This window comes from Triturus cristatus, chromosome 2_1 (genome assembly GCF_964204655.1).
Source record: "Triturus cristatus chromosome 2_1, aTriCri1.1, whole genome shotgun sequence".
Lineage (NCBI taxonomy): Eukaryota > Metazoa > Chordata > Amphibia > Caudata > Salamandridae > Triturus > Triturus cristatus.
Window position 1 is genome coordinate 40,005,373 of NC_140581.1, and position 18,250 is coordinate 40,023,622.

Sequence of the window (18,250 nt, forward strand, 5' to 3'; positions counted from 1 at the left end):
AACAGGACCATGATGGGGGTGTCTGCAGAAAGGGACATCAAGCCTGACCCCACATCGAGAGCTAAGGTGCCCCCCTCCTGTATGTGGTAGATACTCTGTTGGGCAGATCCCTTGCAGACCTGCACATTGGTGGCAGAAGAAGCAATGACGTACACCGAGTCCGCCCCCTCTCGGGCCGATAGTGGGGGGACACCGAAGTCCGTGCCCCATTGTGACACTGGGGGCAGCTGCTCGTAAACATGGCCCCTTGAGAGATCTGCATATCGCTGGGCACACTGGTGCCCAGAGAGCACCGCCACCAGCTCTTCCGCTACCACCCTGGAGCCCGTGAGGCCGTCCCTGCTTTGAAACTGGACACTCTCGTACGGAGTGAGCATGAGGGTGAGAGTGCTGTCGGCATGGTAAGTGTCTCCCCCGTAGAGCACGGTCCCTTTAAATGTAATATTGACTCGATTGGAGGCTTTGCAGTTGATGACGGCGAACTCATGAAATAAACCTGGGCGGTTCGGTGGGGTGAAAACATAGTATTGGCGACCAAGATACTCCAGGGGGTAGACAATGGCGGTGTCCGCGCCTGCGCACCTTGCACCGATGGACTGGACGGTGATCAGTTTGTTCGATGTGATGGAGACGGTCTGGTTAGTAGAGTTGCTGGACCCAGACAGCATGGCAGAGCGTGGGATCTCAATACCCCAAATCTCTTCTGAGGTTAAGTTCTCACTCTGCTGAAAGTTTGTACCTAATACTGAAACTTTAACCGTAGTACAGCAGTCCACTGCGCGGATGAGAATCTTGAAGGGAATCCATGTTGTGTCGTCGCAGCCGCAGTTCTGCATGAAGGCCGTAACAAACTCCTTTCCAGCAAAGTTATTGGAAGATGCGCCCGGAGTCCCTGTAGGAAAGGAAGCAGATGAAAAAGTCATTAATGTTTGTAGCAGAGGACTGTTAAGCTGTCCAACATTTTATTGCAATTCTAAACTTTGTGTCTGTGACTCAATATGGTCCAAGTAGTCGATTGAGAGGACATGTCACACTTTCTTCAGATCCAATTTAACAGTTGCTACTCCTGGCTTGTGGCACCCCTGTCCCTGTCTTTGCTACCCCTACTCTCTGGAGTCTTGCCATCAGGAATGTGTCACAATGTATCATTATAATAGTTTGTTTGATAGTACTTTATTCGATAAAAATTTCATCATAAAAGTTTACAAAACATTACAATATAAAATAAGTCAAGAACCCACCAGCCTTAATATACATTCATCATCATATATGCGCAATGATCGTATTAATAAAATGGACATAGAACAACCAACGACAACCAAGGTACTTCCAGCCAAAAGTCCTCTAACCATTAGAATGAGTAGTAGAGGACTTAATGCTCTTCATTCGTTATAATAGTAAATCAGACAGCTGTACACTACCCAGAACTCTGCATGTTAATGGGCTCCTGGCCTGTTGATATCTACCCAGGAAATTATTAGTTAGTACCTGAGGCATGCCTCATGACAGGATCAACCCACATAGCGCTACGCCTTCTTCCCATAAGAGCTGTCTGTAAAAACCATGGATTTCGAATATAGCCTTATAGCCCCCATAGCGGGCTATACTGGCAATTAAAGGCCTGTCCAGCGTTAAAGACCTGAGCCGAAGGCAAGGGCCTATAATAAAGAAGCGGGCCTTTAATGGCCGGTATAGCCCATCTACGGTGGGCTATAAGGCTATTAGAACATTCTGCTCCATCAGGGCAGAATGGTCTAATTACTAAAACAAAGGCCATACAGAGCCTGAGGGGGTTGAAATCCCCTCTGGATCCATGAGGCATTTGTACACAGCTGTTGCTGTGAAAGCCACATTTTGGAATGTTGTTGCTCCGGGCTTTTATCAGCCATTAGAAGCCCAGAGCACTCCATTGTCTTAGTGGAGCACTCCACATTCCATTGTTCTCATATATCCTTCGGATTATACCAGCCATTAAAAGGCCGGCTTCAGCGTTAAAACTTTACCAAGGAAGCTGGAGTTTAATGCCGGTATAGCCCAGCTACGGAGGACTATAAGGCTATTAGAACATTCTGCCACGGCAGAATATTCTAACAAATAAAAGAAAGACCTCGCAGGGTCCGAGGGGATTCAAAAGCCCTTGGGCTCCATGAAGCTTTTAGTCACAGCAACAGCTGTGGAAGGAAAACATTAGAATGTTGAAGCTGCGGGTTTCTACCAGCCATTAGAAGCCCTCCATTGTTTTTAATGGAGCGCCCAACATTCCATTGTTCTAATAAAGAACTAGAGCGTTTAAACAAGATCACAGAATGTGCCTGCACTGAGACGGGACGCGCTGCTGCAGAAGACAGCTTTAGAATCATTCACTTCCCTGAAATGTTTTTTATCTCTGCTGCTACCCACTCTTGTAACAAGCCCCACAACACATTCCTTTCCATTTCTTTATTTTACATATTTCAATTTCTAGACGTGCACTTAATATTCTTCGATTTTGTTCGATGTTGGCCAGACAAAACGATCTACACTGGCAGCCGGTAACAAAAAGGATTCAATTCAAAATCTGATCCCATATTCACTGGGAAGTCTTCAAGCAAGACCCTACCAGTCTTCAGAATCTGTCCCTTTTCATGTTCCCATTAGATCCTTGAGGTTGGCCAACTCGCTCATGTTTTCTGAAACGTTTTAAAACGTTTTTGTTCACTCACAACTTATAGTTTTTTTCTGCTGGCTTTTCTGATTGTGTTCAGAGCGCAAGTACCTAGAAGCTCTTCTCTGAGCATATGTAGCGCTTTATAAATTAATTTTGTTTCATAAGTCTGTGAACATTAAGTAGCCCATGACATTTTTCACTGTGTTTTAAAATTGAAACCTATTTTTTAATCTGATTTACATTTTTTTATTTTAAAATGTGTTTTGGATAATTAGTCTTGAATGCAGTCATTTTTTAGGTTTTGCAGATCAACATTTTTTTTAGCATAGACATCAAATACACATTTTTGAAATGTTTTATTATTCCTATATGATGAACTCACAATAGACATTATTTTAAAGCTAGTGCTCAATCATGGAGGAAGAGAATGTGGGACAAACTAAATAGAAAAACAAATAAATGTCAAAACAACAACTTCTTTGGAGGGTCTCTCCACCTATTGGATCATGCATTTATTCATTTTAAATAAAATATATGTCTTAAATAGATTACTGTAAAAGTAAAGAAAGAGAGAGTTTCCCAGGTTTAGCCAAAAGGGACCGGGTATGTAGAGTTTTTCAAAAATAAAAAGCTTCCCTTTTGTATTTATTCCAAGATCTCCAACAAATACAGTCATATACAATGTATTATGAACCCAAAGACAAGAAAACTACAGACTATAGCACCATAGGGATAGAGTATGATGATTTTATTCAAAATTCCTTTATTGCAAACTGTGTTACACTATTGTATCCAAGACTATTCAATCATAAATATCGTTCACAGTATTTCATATTTAACACTTCTAATCAACAATAATAATTATTGCACATAATGAACTTTAGCAAAAATAAAACATTATGAATAAAATAGACAATACAATAAAGATGAAAGTATAAAAACAGCAAATACAATTGTGTCCTCTTGTCGACGCGTTTCGGTGTAATGTCTAATGTACAACACCTTCTTCAGGACCAACACATTAAAAACAGCTCTCACTATTGGTTAAAATCAATCTAAAGAAAAGGGAAGGATACATACAATTAGTTTACATATATGTGCTTATAGTGCTATTTCTTTTCTTTGGTTCAAAATACTTGGTAGTGGATGACTTAAACAGCTGATACAACATCCTCAATTGCTTTAAATTCTAAAAAGTGTGTCTATATACATGCAGGGGTATCTGTTAAGTGCCACACTGCCAAGGTCTGTTTATAGACGTGTTAGAATCTCAATGTTGATATCAAACGTCTCTTCAAGTACATTCCTTATTTGTTTAGTATATAAAAGAGACATATCGAGCAAGCTCAATGAACTGGTGGTGACACTACTGCATATTTTTCAAAGACCTATCATTCAGATTAGTCTCGGTTAGGTTTGTATTTTTTATAGATTATTAATTAATTATACTCACACAGAAACAGGGCTTATTACTCATTGTCCTATATAGCCATGGGAGAGTGTCTCAATTCACTTCATCCTAGTTTACCAAAACAAATACAGGTACTATAAACATTTAATTAATTAAGTTTCTCCTATTTATATCCTTATTAATTACTTAACAGTTATTGAGTATTTATGAAAACTTCTTAAAGAGACTTTTTAAAGAAAAAGTGATAATATGTTTTGTAGCACCGCTTACCCTGTTGTTGCACTAGTTTCTTCTAATGAGGATTCATCAATTCTTATTTAGATTTATACGTGCAAGGCGGTTAGTGCTTCATACACCCTAGTAAGGTAAAATGCATATAGGCTAGTGTTAGTCTCCAAACCACACTGGAACCTAATTATTCGGGATTTTAATTTAGAAAGAAAAGTTACTTTTTAATAAAAACAATGTTTTGAAATAATTCTGAGTTTAGCTCACCGTTGAAACGGAGATTTGGGGTTTATATCATTCCAAATCCTTGCCAGCTGTCATTCCGTGTGGTACAAATCTTTTGGACTACTTCACACGAGGTCAATGGTTCTCTCACTGTTGATATAATTCAAGTGGAGGCACGTATATAGGTTTTTATGGCAGAATATCTTTTGTTTATAGATTTGAATGCCTTCAAATCTTTTTTTACAATCACCTCCCCATTCCCAAAAAAAGGGATACTATTATTTACGGAGTGCGCCATACCGTACATATTTACTTGTTCAATTCCCAGTAGCTCATGTCGTAAACACATTTAATTATTCACAATTTAGATACTTCCAAATGTCATTATTTAGTGCAAAGGGTATCTATTCACTTGCCTTTGGGATGCACGGCTAAGGAATTAAAAACCATACTACCCTCTGAGTTACGAAAACGGTTACTAGTTTGCAGCATGAATAGTCAATTAGTTATTCCGGCGGTCTTGCTAGAAGTTATAGACAGCTGCAATCATATATTGGGAAATCACTATCTTTATCTTCCCTTAGCCATATAATCTACAACATCGTGTTTTAAAGTAGCGCTCGAGCTACCTCGGTAAATAGAAAAACCACTTCAATCCGCTGCAATCATATATCGGGAAATCACTATCTTTATCTTCCCTTAGCCATATAATCTACAACATCGTATTTTAAAGTAGCGCTCGAGCTACCTCGGTAAATAGAAAAACCGCTTCAATCCGTATAAAAAGTGCTACCTATTCTAACAGCCGGCGACCTTCCATCTCTTACCTGGTTGGAGCGCACAGCGTCTCGTCTCACGGGGTTCATGGATGTTTGTGCACGGGCTATAGCGTCACAACCTTCCTGTTTAAATACTACGTAGCACGTAATCACGTATTTCTACTGCGTGCCGCCATTTTGTTAATTCAGTATGTCAATGTTTGAATTGCTGATGCTTTATTGACTAATACATGGTATAAATCAAAAACAGGGAGTTATATTATCATTTACCTATCCATTCATATTATCCTTGTATGGTGCGTTTTTTATCTGTCGCTAGTACCGCTACCATAATTGTTAGTTACATAATGGGTTACTCCTGCGTGCCGCCGTTTAGTAATTCCTTACGAAATATTTAAAACCCTCATGTTTTATTAAACCCTGCAACATATAGATCGAATCCAGGAAATCGCATTTATTAATTAACTGTCCGTTTTTGTTATAAATTTATAGTGCGATTTTTATGCGTTACTACTACCACTTAATATTTTATGGTTTACATAGTTGATATTCTGTGGCTGTACCACAGTTACTTAGATATTAAACATCGAGAACATAAAAATGTTGAAAAAAGACTACATTGTCAGTTCTCTTGCTGCATAGTACATAATATTGGTCAGATGTATGTCTATTCAAAGTTTTTTGAAGACCTATTGACACATTTCTTGGTCAGTAGGTCATATATACAGAAATCCTTATACTTATTGTTAGGATATTCCTACAAAAAGCTGCTGTTGGAGTACAGGCATATTCTCTAGAGAAGTGACTATCAGTAAAAATATTTATAAAGATATTTATGAGAAGTACAGGCATCTTCTCTAGAGGAGTGACTATCAGTAAAAATATTTATAAAGATATTTATGAGAAAATTTGATTTCGATTAGATAGTCATGTACAATACATTGCGTCCTAGTGTACTTCACTACCTAATGATTCTTTCCCATTCCTCTCTGTTGTTAAGTCCCTGATGGTAAGTTTTAAATTTGGACATAAAAAATTGCTCTCTTTGTTTTCTTTTTTTATCGATATCACCTCCTCGTATTGACATTTTCATCTTCTCCAAGATGAACCATTTAAGGTCATCTTCCTTATGTTTCATCGCTTGCCAATGGTCTACCAATGGAGCATTTATTTTGCCATTCTTTATGGCTGATCTATGTTCAGTTAGACGAACCCTCATCTCTCTGCTAGTTTCTCCTATATATCCCTTTTGACAGGGACAGATCAAAAGATACACCACATTTTTAGTTCGACAGTTGACCATTTCGTTTATCCAATGTGATATGCCATTTAATACTACTTTTTGTTCCTTAATGATTATTTTGCAGTGTGTACATGAGCTACAAGGGAAGTTGCCTTTCAATTTCATACCATCCTGTATACTTGTTTGTACACTAATTTTTGGTTCTCTAAATGTTTTTCCAGGTGATTGCGGATGGTCTTGTTTCTTCTGTATGAGAACAGGGGCTTATCAAGTGGGCTTTTCCCTGGTGTATTCAGAAGATACCAATTTTTATTTATCAAATTCTTTAGTTTGTTACTCATACCATTGAAGTTGCTCACCATCACAATTCCTGGTTCTTTTTTTGTTTTCCCATGGGTCTCAAAGATGCTATCACGATTGTAGTACTTGGCTCTCTTATGAGCATCTTTGATGAGTCTTTTAGGGTATCCTCTTTGTAGAAATTTTTATTGCAAGGATAGTGCATGCTTTTCAAAATCCCTATTCTAACTACAATTACGTCGAATCCTTAAGAATTGACTAAAAGGAATAGCGTCCTTCTGGCTCTTGGGGTGATAGCTCGTATGATGTAGAAGAGTATTTCTGTCTGACGGTTTAGTATATAATTCCACATTAAGTATGTCATCTTTTGTTTTTATAGTAATGTCTAGAAAATCCACTGATTCCTTGCTTCTATTGGCCGTAAATTTAAGATTGGCATCACCACAGTTAAGCCAATCTAGGAAGGATACCAGGTCCTCCTCATCTCCCTTCCAGACAAAGAACACATCGTCTATAAATCTAGACCAATGTTTTACATTTTCAAAATAAGGGGTGACTTCATTATAAATGTGGCGATCCTCAAATTTGCCGACATAGAGGCATGCCAGGCTGGGAGCACAAGTGGCTCCCATACTGGTGCCTTTGATTTGACAGTACAGGTCATTCATGAATAGAAAGATGTTATTCATAAGAATAATTTCAATACATTCTACAATGAAAATTTCCAAAGGTGAAAGGTCCTTTCCTTCCTGACCAAATATCTCTTTGACCATCTCAACTGTGTCCTGTTGAGGTATGTTCGTGCATAGGGACTCAATGTCCAAACACACCAACCACTCATAAATAGATTACTGCCTCTCTAAATAGGAGATTCAAAAAATGTGATGGCTACTGAAATGTTAAAATTAGGGAGGTATTAGGTTACAGAGAAAATGGGTCACCTGAGTTATGAAATTATGTGAAAAGGGGATGCTGAACTTAGGCATGGATCTCTCTCATCAAATATGAGAAGCCACAGTAAAGATATAATGCCTCAAACGACTATAAAACCCCTATTTTCCATTATATTTAATTTAAACTTCTGGTTTCATATCTGCATTAACGAATCAGAAGACACCATAGGAAAAGCTTTACATTCAACAGCCCCCTTTCAAAAATCATAGTGTTCAGGAGTCACTCAATTTTGTCTTGTATACAGAATGTTAGCGTTCTTGTTGTTCATTAGACCTCTGCAGTGAAGTTACACAACAGCACTGGTGTTAAAGAGGCAATTATTATAAAAAATTGAGAGGTACCCTTTTATGTGTAGGGGACAGTGTGCACTAAAAGATCAACAAGTGGATATCCCCTAGTCAGTGGATTCTAATTCTGATTACTGCACTCATGCATCACTAACATACTCTCATATACTCCCTATTCTCATCACACTGGACCCAAATATATGTAAAAAGTGTCTGAAATGTATTATGTTAATTCAATGTACATGTACAAAAGGCAAGTAAAAACATAAAAAAATTATAATACGAAAACATCATATAATTAAATTCTACTTTGCACGTAATTTCCTTTGCCCCGCTCTTTTCAGATCAATGTGCTAATTCAATGTATTCAGAGGAACATACAAAACAGTTCATCTTCTTTGAAAAAAGGTCTATAATTATTTCCAAGTGCAAATAAGAAAAAAAATAAAAAATTCATCAAACAATCCCAAACATTATTCCAAAAACGTATACAATAAAATGTTGTCGATGCGGCGTTTCGGTGGACAAAATTGATATGCCACCTTCTTCAGGACTTTAGTAAATGACAACAATCATCTATAAAAAATGTACATGAGACATAGTTACAGATCAAATATATGCACTTCACATCTTTATATACACAAAGTTCAGTGCTGACGTTCCCACTCACACACAAATATGTCTTTCCATTCAACCCTGGGTGCCCATCTATTTTTAGATGAGTTATCTATAGATTTCATCATAATTTTAATTATAAATAAAAAAAAATGTAATCATAAAAAAGGTTTTCTATGGAAAACCGTGATAAATTACAGTTTATTATGATTGTCCAAGGTCAGCACTTAATAACTTTCATGCTTCTCAGCAGTTGTTCACTCTATTCTATAACACCCTTTCTTTTAATATTCTGTTATTTATATATAACACTGCTTCACTTCTTAAGTGTACTGGTATCATCTTACCTGCTGATTGGTCTTTATATCTTAAACCACAGGTATATTTGCAAATTAATCCCTCTGCAGTCAACAGGGCCTGTAAAGTTTAACAATTCAAGTCTGCAGGTCTAATTCCCACGCATAAATTATATAGATAGACCCTCTCTTTTTTTTAACACCATTATAGTGCTCACCTTCAGTTTAATAAACCTGTTCTACTTATTTTCTTCTGATGTGGACCATGATTAAGAGCTCCTTTCAAATCAATTCCAATGCCAAATTTCTTCACTTTCCTGGTCAGTTACATCTTTTTATAATCTAAAGAGATAAGCAAAGTCCATATGTAATTTTATCATTCAAACGGGACTGGTCACTCATAATGATGTTTAATTCATATTATTAAAAAAATATCATTATACGTGTGCCCGCATTTCTACATAGGAAGATTTCAAATGTAGGGTTGCCACCCATTTCAGTTTCTAATTCACCCTCACCTATATACAATTTAAAAGTTTGTGTGCATCTTAAAATCAATTTATTATGAATACTATACTATGGCCTCCTATATTTTATATGAGTATGATTCACAAACCCTTCTCCATTGCCTCCTTGATTCTAGATCATGGCCATTCTTTTTGCATACGTCTAATAAACCACATCTCTCACTTTCTGCCATACCTTTAATGACAATAGGGATTTAATGGCAGCTTATAACCATCTCCTTTCATACCTATAGATAGTCTCACGTCCCACATTTTTATAATGTGGATAGTGGCTTTGGGGCATATTATCAAGGGCCTTTTCTCCGCTTTTTTGGCTTTAAAAGCCAAAAAAGCCCTATTAACAAGAGGGTGATAACCTGCATTAGCCCATGTTAGCAGCCTTTTACCCGACGCCTCCCTTTGCATCTCTAATGAGATGCAAAGTGGACATCACTGGGCAGAACAACCTTGTAAATATCGCTGATGTGCACATCGCAATATTTACAAGGAGGCCCAGGCATTTTTGCAGACATTAGTTTTTGCTTTTTTCACCAAAAACTAATGTCTGCAAAAATGCTGATTTACCTATACTTAGTATTGGAGGTTGATTATGCTGATACAACCACAGGGTCGTATCAGCAAGGTTATCGCCGTTTTCCATGGAACATTGCTGGATTTCCAGCGATGTTCCATGGAAAACAACGCTATTGCAGGAATAATTATCGCCACTGTGCTATGCGTTGTTAATACAGCGCTAGCATGCCGATAATTATCTGCGATAGCCGGCGATAACAATTCTCATGCACAGAGCAGCCAGCGATAATTAACGCTGGCCGTTGATAATATGCCCCTTTGTTTTTAAACCCATCATGAGACAAAAGCATGTGCAAAATACTATTGTGGGGTATTTTTGTAATAATTCAAAATAGAGGACAGGCTTTTAATTAAACATATTCACTGCCCACACGAGTGCGATGTATAATGAATTCATTTAATACTCGGTAAAAGCCCACGTATTTGTCAGCATTCTTCTCTATTTTAGATATTAAACATGATCGTGGTTTCTTAATAAAATTTACAAAACTATACATTCACTCGGGTGTATTACTTCGCATCACAGTAAACAGTAACTTCATTCCTCCCTAAAGGCTCGTATTTTCAATTAACATTCTTTACCCGACACCCATCAGTGATTTCTTCAAGCTTCCAAACTCACCCCAAGTGTTTATTCAGAACTGGACGTCTGTTCCCGCTTCTAACTTTCAGAGGAGTGAAACCAAGTCACGCTGAAACTCAGACCGCGTATACTCACGTGTTCCTAATTTGAGTACAATTTAAACTTTATTTATACACGCGAAGTGGGCAGAAAAGACCTCAACATAGTTTAAATTAATTTGGAACTTTATTTAAACAAGTCGCATAAGCAAAGCATCATGTTATGATCTATTGCTTCCTTAAATTCAATTCCAACTTTATTTAGATACGGCAGGTCGCGTTTTGACATAGACTCAATGCGAGAAAGCGATGATCTATGCATTATTATTTTTTTGTTTTAAAGAGACCATATTTTTCATACTAACCTCTTTCTGTTCTAATCACCAGAGCACTGCCATAATTAAATGGTGACAATTGAACTTTATTAATATTTATACTAATTCTTTCGCATATTATTAAACAACTAGCAAAGGGGTATTGTTTTGCGACCCCACTACTTATTGTTGTCCAAGTTTATAGCATAAATTATCCCTATCTAAATAATTACATCTATAGGTCTAAAGATGTACTATCAAAAAACATATTCTATTATGATAATTGATGTTATAAGTCAGATAATACTACCCCTGTTGTTAAAATAATTTTTAACAGTATTACATATGTAATTAGGTATGACCGGTCAAACATGCCCAATCATTATTTCCTCATTCTTTTATTTCTTGCTTTCCTTCTTATCCTAGTTGTCATGAGCCATTTCAGTTATTTGCTTCTACAGTATTAACCTTTACCATTCTTCCCTATTGTTTAAACCTGATCTAAATGTGTAAAATGTACTCATATAGAATTGCTCCCTTCTTTTTCTTCTCATATCTACGTCACCACCTCTGATTGGGCATTTAATACCTTCTAAGATTGCCCATCTGATGTCTTTCATAGTATGTTTATTTTGTTGCCAATGTTCGGTCAATGGTGCATTTATCTTGTTGGTCCTGATTGCAGACCTATGCTTGTTCAATCTGGTTCTTACCTCTCTGCTGATCTCACCTACATACCCTTTAACACAGGGACATATTATCAGGAAAATAACATTTTTGGTTCTGCAATTCAGGAGAGATCTGTATCTATGTTTCATGCCATTGTGTTCTATACAATCACTCTGAATCATAGATCCACAATTCACACAACTTCTGTAAGGGAAATTCCCTTCTATTTTTTTTACCATTTAGTAAACTAGTTTGTTGGGGTACCTTTAGTTCCTTGTATGTATGCACCAATTCATTGCAGATTGTTTTTATTTCTTCTAAAGGCAAAAATAGGTTTAGGAATTTCCAGTTTGCCTATATCGTTCAATAAGGTCCATGATCTATTTATCAAATTCTTGATTTTATTACTGACACTTGCAAAATTGGTTACAACCACTATCTTTTGATCCTTATCAGTTTCTATGTTGTCCTTATCTATAAAAATGTTATCACTATTAAAATATTTAGCACGCTTGTATGCCTGTTTAATTAGTTTATTTGGGTATGCTCGATCATCTAACTTCTTTTTCAGACAGTTTGCGTGATGTTCAAAATCTTTTTTGTTTGTACAATTTCTCTTTAATCACAAAAACTATCCGTATGGTAGATTGTCCCTTTGGGAGCTAGGATGGTGTCTATTATAATGCAGCATTGTATTTCTATTAGATGGTTTCATGTAGAGTTCTACTTCTAACTTCTTCTCGACTGCCTTAATGCTTATATCTAAAAAGTTACAGACATTAAGGCTAACGGGAGAGGTAAACTTCAAGTTTATATCACCAGAGTTGATCCATAGAATGAACTTCTCTAATGTACTTCTATCACCTTGCCATATAAAGAAAACATTTTCTATGAAGCGTGAGCAATGTTTAAAATTTTCATAGAACGGTGAGGTAGTATTCATAATAAATTGATATTAAACTGCACAATAATTTGAAGGTTCACACAAACTTTTACATTGAATATAGGTGAGGGTGCATTAGAGGCTGAAATGGGTGGCAACCCTGCCTTTGAATTCTACCTATGTAGGAATGTCTGCACATTTATAATGATATGTTTTTAATATTATGTATTAAACATCATTATGAGTGACCAGTCCCATTTGAATCTTAAAATTACTTATGGACTTTACTTATGTCTTTAGATTATAAAAAGATGTAACTGACCAAGAAAGTGAAGAAATTTGGTGGTTTGGCATTGTAATTGATTTTAATGAAGTTCTTAATTATTGTCCACATCAGAACAAAATAAGTGGAACAGGTTTATTGAACTGAAGGTGAGCACTATATTGATGTTAAAAAAGAGAGGGTATATCTATATATTTCATGATTAGGAATTAGCCCTTCTGAATTGAATTGTTAAACTTTAGAGGCCCTGTTGACTGCAGAGGGATTAATTTACAAATATTCCTGTGGTTTAAGATATAAAGACCAATCAGCAGGTAAGATGATACTAGTACATTTAAGAAATGAAGCTCTGTTATATATAAATAGGTCTCCCGGTTTTAAGTTTTTTTTTTTTTAACATTTCCATCTGTATTTCTACATATTTATTTTGTTGCTATTTTATCTGTACTTATCCACATTTATTTTTGTCGCAAGCAAAATAAGATGCTGCAGCTAGTATTTCTTCACATTTATTTACATAGACAATGAGTATTTGGTTGTTATAGGTTTTGATAGATTTATGTAGATGAGTAAATGGGTTAAGGGTTTGAACAAAGAGGTCCTTTTGTTACTTGCAGTTCATAAATTGTAATCCTTCTACTACAGTACAGTGAGCTATGAACGACATGTGGCTCCTACACCTAGTAACCCCCACTGTCTTAATTAACACATCCTACACATTGATTTACACACATATGATTTATTGTCAATTTATAATGTGTACGTGTGATACAAAGTGCTCTGACACCCTGCATTGAGATGATTAGCGCTATAGCACTATAAAATAAATAAAGCAAAATAAAGGTATTTGAATTGTTATTTGTGTAAATACAGGGACGGACCAGCACATCTAACATTCCTACAGTGCATGCCTATCTCTTTTTTACAGGGACTGAAGAGCATGCCTCTTTTAAGTGTCTGAAACGTGATAAGCTGTATGCATTTTTTCCCCTCCATTGCTTTTATGTGTGCATCTCCTCCCCACTCCCATAGCCCCAGCCAGGATACTACGACAAAATGATGCCTGATGGCCCTTTACTGTCTGCCTTTGTTATGGCACCTCCAAGTATGGTGCACTTCAATGCTGTTTAAAGAATGACAAGAAAAAAAAAGAGTAGCGCTTAACTGGCCACTTTGCGTCCACTGTGACTTTATTTATTTATTTTTACATGCTTTGAACTGATTTTTTTTCCGTCCTGAGGCTGCACTTTTCAAGAGAAAAATGTCAGAAAAAGACGACATTTCCAGCAAATGGGTTTCTTTCTTTTTTTGGATTCATTTCACAGGGGAAACCTAACAAAAAGCTGACGTCCCAAGCACCTGAAACCTGGCTGACCAATCCACAAATGCAAACATGCTACGTTATTGTAGCTACAAACAATCTCTCAGTTAACATATTTACTGCCATTTTTCCGTTTATATTTATAAATACAGACGAGGGAAAGATATTTTTCCGTCTGTATTTATATGCAAAAATCCATTTAAACGGAAAACCGGAAGCCTTATATATACATAACAGAATATTAAAAGAAAGGGTTTTCTGTTATACAGTGAACACGTGCAGAGAATCATAAAAGCTATTAAGTGCCGACCTTGGACAATCATAATAAACAGTAATTTATCACAGTTTTTTCATAGAAAACTCCTTTTTTAATTAATGGTTTTTTAAATTTATAATTGAAATTATGATGAAATCTATAGATAACTCATCTAAAAATAGATGGAGCACCCAGGGTTGAATGGGAAGACATATTTGTGTGTGAGTGGGAACGTCAGCACTGAACTTTGTGTATATAAAGATGTGAAGTGCATATATTTGATCTGGCACTATGTCTCATGTACATTTTTTATAGATGATTGTTGGCATTTACTAAAGTCCTGAAGAAGGTGGCATATCGATTTCGTCAACCGAAATGCCGCTTCGACAACTTTTTATTGTATAAAGTTTTGAAATAACATTTGTGATTGTTTGATGAACTTTTATTTCTTTTTGCTTCTTTGCACTTGGAACAAATTATAGACCCTTTTTCAAACAAGATTAACTGTTTTGTATGTTCCTCTGAATATATTGAGGGCAGAGGAAATTATGTGCAAAGTGGAATTTAATTATATGGAGGGGCAGATTTATGTTCCCTGGCGCATCCCTGCAAATCAGCATGGATGCGCCAGGGAAGATGCGTCACGCAAGTTTGCCCTTGCGCCACCGCAGATGCGCCGCATTTACAATGCGGTGCATCGTGGCGCAAGGACAAGCAGATGCGTGACGTATCTGCCGCCGTAATGTTGGCGCAGTGCTGAAGTTGTGTCACAAGCGCGACGCAACTTCAGCACTGTTCCAACCTACCCCATACCTAACATGGTGCGTCAAGCCTTATGCCTGCTTCAAGCAGGCGCAGGGTTTTGACGCATCAGCGTTGGGAAAGTGACTCAGTGAAATCTTATAGATTTCACTGAGTCACTTTTCAGGGGCGTTCCTGCGATGGAACGCCCCCCCTGCATGGAAACGCCCACATGAAACCTGCCGCAGGTTTCATATGGCGCAGGGCTTTGCACCGTGACGCATCTCCATAGATGCGTCACGATGTAAATAGGGCGCAACATAGCGCAGGGTTTTCGCCGCCGCTGCGTCACAAAAGTGACGCAACGGCGGCGTAAAAGTGGCGCAACTGCAACATAGATCTGCCCCAAGATGTTTTAGTATAATATATTTTTTACGTTTTTACTTGCCTTTTGTACATGTATGTTGAATTAACATAATACATTTCAGACATTTTTTTACATATATTTAGGTCCAGGGTGATGAGAATAGGGAGTATATGAGAGTCGGTTAGTGATGCATGAGTGCAGTAATCAGAATTAGAATCCGCTGAGTAGGGGATATCCTCTTGTTGATGTTAGAGAGGCAGTTACATTCCAATTTTAAGGCATGAGAAACCCGATTACGACACTTTCTGAGAGAGAATTAATAAACATCCCCTATCTACACATTCAAGAAAACATGACAATACAAAAGAATTCTTAGTTACTGCATCGTAAAAGCATGCAGAAAAGATGTAGTCTAGGTGATATGATTTGTATAAGTAATATAGACTGTGGTTAACTAATTGACAAAGAACTATGGGGCATATCAGCAACACCCTGCGATAATTATCGCTCAGCGCTCTTAGAGTGAGGATAATTATCGCCGGGTAACGTGGATTTTTATCGCTGATATAGCGTGCTATCAGCAACGCTTATCTCCTCAGCGACAAAAATCCTCACGCTAACTGCCTAATGTGGCGTTAGCTTGCTGATAGGGACTCACAAACTTAGCCATGATATCCACCCTCCATTGGAAATCATGGCTAAGTCAGTCCAGAAGCAGGCGTAAGGAAAGTAGCGATTTACAAGCAGGCATTAAAAAATTATGGGCATATTTACAAGCAGGCGTTAAAAATTTATCGCCGCTTTTGCGTCCGTTTTCGGCCGAAAAGCGGCGATAATTTTATCGCCTAATTAGCAAGGCCACGCTAACGCGTGAAACCTTGCTTTAGTGTGGGGATTCTTTATGCCCAGCTTTGCATCTCTAATGAGATGCAAGGTGGGCGTTCCTGACCTAACATGACAGGACAAATGTCGCTAAACGACATTTCTCCTCTCATCAAGCCCCACGCTATGAAGCATAGTAGCAAGAAAAGTAGCGATAACCCCTGTTATCGCTACTTTCCTTACGCCTGCTTCAGGACAGACTTAGCCATGATATCCTATGGAGGGTGGATATCACGGCTAAGTTTGTGAGTCCCTATCAGCAAGCTAACGCCACATTGCGTGAGATTATCGCTGGGTTTCCAGCTATAATCTCACGTTAGGCAGTTAGCGGGAGGATTTTTATCGCTGAGGAGATAAGCGTTGCTGATAGCACGCTATCTCAGCGATAAAAATCCACGTTACCCGGCGATAATTATCATCACGCTAATTGTGCTGAGCGATAATTATTGCCGAGTGTTGCTGATATGCTCCTAGATTTCATTAACGGGTGCTAGGAATGTGTAAATGGCTAATTTCACATTATGGAGTTTACCTCTAATCGTTATTTATTTTCATTTACAAGTGTATATTTATTGAGAATTTATCAAATAGTATGATTACATCTGATTAAATGGTGAATTTGATTAAAAATGTATCATTTGTATATGTAAACGTGTGCACCAAAATGACAAAAGAAAAGTAGGTGTTACACATTCCTAATTAATAATGCCTCCACAAAACATTCACAGATTGTACTTCACACATGTATTAATGGAATACAACTAAAACAAGATTATATAAATTTGATGTAGAAAATGTTAACACATTAGTACATTTGAAAAATAGTAATACATCATACTGACACGTATTATTTGTAAACATACTAAATGATTTCAAGTGCATTAAGGTTATACTAGAATCATGACGTCTTTATATTTCCTATGAATGTATGCTTGATAATTATATATATTTATGTTATATTAGCTTGATTTAATGTGGGCCTGACTGTGGGCACACATGAAGTTTCTTGACTTGCTGAATCTACTGTTTGTGTGAGGATTCCTCAATATAACTATGTGTGGGTGGAGCTCGCGGAGTTGCATATAAACACAGTGGAATTCCGTGGAGTTCCGCGAGTGGGCGAAGTTGCTACACTCACCCACCCCTACTGTTTTTTGCCTACACTGAATGCCCCCTTTATGGTTTAAATCTTTTATTGGTTTTAAAGACGTATAACAACATCTGCCACCTACATCCATAGGCCGGTGGGGCATCTGCATGGTGAACTCTGTGTTTCTTGATACGCAAACCTGCAAAAAACAGCATTGAGTACCGCTAACAATCCCATATTGTAAACTCGAAAGAACCGTCCCCTCACCCTTCTGGCCTGACCCATACATCCACATATGAGCCCCAATGAATCGTCGTGGATGAGCGGGGAGGTAAATGCAACAGAAGTCCAGCGGAGGACGACCCCCATAGCCAGGATATGATGGCGAAAAGTAAGGGACTTCATTTGTAGGTGGTGCTTCGGTGAGCCGAAGGAGTTGAAGATACTTGGGGCATGTCACTTTGTTCATTTCAAGCGGAAGCAGAGACAGCAGTGGGCGCCATATAGTCTTGAAGGAGGCCGTAGAGTTCGTCAGAGTGGCGGGAATGCGTCCATGCCCACTATATACCACAACTTATGTAGTCAGCCTGTGTGGGTTGTTCGTGTCTTCGTGCCCCTTAAGGAAAGGATATGTTGAACGGCTGCTCCCATCGCTAGGCCCATCTGTTTGCCCTTTATCGATTTCAGCGGATAGGTGAGTGGATTGGGGAGCTTCAGTAATGTGTAGGCTGGGAATCG

The 18,250-nt window shown here is 37.7% G+C and overlaps 1 protein-coding gene across 1 annotated transcript in view; it reads left to right on the top strand.

Annotated features, from left to right (window-relative positions):
* Positions 1-238: 238 nt before the first annotated feature.
* Positions 239-18,250, top strand: part of LOC146863677 (uncharacterized) — a 33,431-nt gene continuing 15,419 nt past the window's right edge. Inside the window, exon 1 of the mRNA XM_085636651.1 lies at positions 239-401. The gene's annotated coding sequence lies outside the window, so the exon portion shown is untranslated. The remainder of the gene's footprint in view (positions 402-18,250) is intronic.